We start from the raw sequence: 2,841 nt of genomic DNA on the forward strand, positions 1-2,841 counted from the left end.
AGTTAAATTTTAAATAGAATTTTTTTTTCTGAAATGTATTTGGGCGAATGACACCCTATAATGGTATGAGTGCAGGCAGAACCAGCCACTAGCCAGTGGACACAATACAGTATGTGTGGGGGCCTGACACACACACGGGCTTGCAAATGTGATTAGATCACAGTTAAATTTTAAATATAATTTTTTTTTCTGAAATGTATTTGGGCGAATGACACCCTGTAACGGTATGAGTGCAGGCAGAACCAGCCACTAGCCAGTGGTACACAATACAGTATGTGTGGGGGCCTGACAAACACAGGCTTGCAAATGTGATTAGATCACAGTTAAATTTTAAATAGAATTTTTTTTTCTGAAATGTATTTGGGCGAATGACACCCTGTAACGGTATGAGTGCAGGCAGAACCAGCCACTAGCCAGTGGACACAATACAGTATGTGTGGGGGCCTGACAAACACAGGCTTGCAAATGTGATTAGATCACAGTTAAATTTTAAATAGAATTTTTTTTTCTGAAATGTATTTGGGCGAATGACACCCTGTAACGGTATGAGTGCAGGCAGAACCAGCCACTAGCCAGTGGACACAATACAGTATGTGTGGGGGCCTGACACACACGGGCTTGCAAATGTGATTAGATCACAGTTAAATTTTAAATATAATTTTTTTTTCTGAAATGTATTTGGGCGAATGACACCCTGTAACGGTATCAGTGCAAGCAGAACTAGCCACTAGCCAGTATACACAATACAGTATGTGTGGGGGCCTGACACACACGGGCTTGCAAATGTGATTAGATCACAGTTAAATTTTAAATATAATTTTTTTTCTGAAATGTATTTTGGCGAATGACACCCTGTAACGGTATGAGTGCAGGCAGAAACAGCCACCAGCCAGTGGACACAATACAGTATGTGTGGGGGCCTGACACACACGGGCTTGCAAATGTGATTAGATCACAGTTAAAATTTAAATAGAATTTTTTTTTCTGAAAGGTATTTGGGCGAATGACACCCTGTAACGGTATGAGTGCAGGCAGAACCAGCCACTAGCCAGTGGACACAATACAGTATGTGTGGGGGCCTGACACACACGGGCTTGCAAATGTGATTAGATCACAGAAAAATATTAAATAGAATTTTTTTTTATCTGCAATGGATTTTCTGTCACACCCTGTATGAATGGTGTGCACTGTGCACACAGTGCTGTCTATGACTGAGCCTGCAGCCTCTCACACACGGGCAGCCAGGCAACTGCAACATATATATATAAAAAAAAAAAAAAAAAAAAAAAAAAGCACACTGATGTACCAGCCCTGAAAAGGGCTTTTTGGGGTGCTGTCAGGACGCTGTCCTTACAGCAGATGAGTCTGTGGACACAGAACACTGCCCTAGCTAACGCTTTCCCTATTGAATCAGCAGCACTCTCCCTCCTCTCTCTGTGAAAGCAGATTCCGAATGAATCTAAAATGGATGCTGTCCTGGAGGTGGGAGGGAGGGTCTGCTGCTGATTGGCTGGAATGTGTCTGCTGACTGTGAGGTAGAGGGTCAAAGTTTACTCAATGATGATGTATAGGGGGCGGACCGAACATCGCATATGTTCGCCCGCAGCGGCGAACGCGAACAAGCTATGTTAGCCAGGAACTATTCGCCGACGAACTATTCGGACCATCTCTATTGCAGACCTTGTTGTGTAGTAATGTGTCCATATCCTGCCTCATGGTGAGGGAAGGAAGTTAAGTCAGTGTGCCAGCCACCCCTGCTAGGGGAAAGCTGTGCGTGTAGGAGCTCCCAGATATAGGGAATAAAGCCAGGATCTTGTCTCGGCTAAGATATTGATCATCATCCCCAGCCTGAGCCTTGCAGCCTCAGCTGAAAGAAGCAAGCAGACAACTCCAGAATTCCAGGAAGAAAGCATACGCTGTGAAGATAACTGTGAGTACAGTCCAGAGACCCAGGAGAAGCCATATTCCTCCTCAGCTAGTCAGTCCCCATACAGCAGAAGATAGAAAGTGTAGAAGCCAAATTCCTGCCACAGCATAGAGCTAACAAGCAGACGTCCTTTCCTGCAAGCTCCGGGTACATGAGAGAGCAGAAGCATAAATTCCTGCCAACCATTGCCAATACCTGCTGGGACCTAAGACTAAAGCTGTATCTTGCTTGGATGAAAGTTACCATCAGTAAAGACAAGTTTGAACTTTACCAAAGGTCTGGATCTCAATTACTGCTGCAAATCCCTCTATTACTCCTACGAGCACCACACTCAATTTATTGCAAGTGATCCAGGAGTCCAGCCGTACTCAGGTAGGAGACACCGTTGACACTATACCCACTACCATACAGAGACATTACACCACTCTGACATTCCTAACCTGGTGCGTGAGTTACAACACCTTAAAGGGCCCTGAGACAGTACCTTGCGCATGCTGCAATTGGCGTCACGAACAAAACTATAGACTATCACCTACATCTGACCCAGCCATTGCATAATTTGGCATCGGAGTGCATACCCCGGTCCAGCTCATTGCACATGGTTTGTGCAAAATGTGTGGATGTAGTTGACTATATCAAATAAACATTTAGAAGAATAGGTGCACTACTGTGGTGGATTCAATCAACAAAATCTGACTAAACCCTCATACTAATTAGAAAGAAATCATCATGTACTATATGATGTCTCATTTGCATTTTTTACATTGCTCATGGGATAACATATGAGCTACAACAAAATCTGACTAAACCCTCACACTGATGTTAAAAATGAGACTTTAGCCAATATATCCTTATATGAAGGACATACCGGAGCCCTCGCACCACATCAAGGTATCTCAGGTGGCATGGGACCT

The sequence above is a fragment of the Bufo bufo genome, chromosome 4 (assembly GCF_905171765.1).
Source record: "Bufo bufo chromosome 4, aBufBuf1.1, whole genome shotgun sequence".
In the NCBI taxonomy this organism is placed as follows: domain Eukaryota; kingdom Metazoa; phylum Chordata; class Amphibia; order Anura; family Bufonidae; genus Bufo; species Bufo bufo.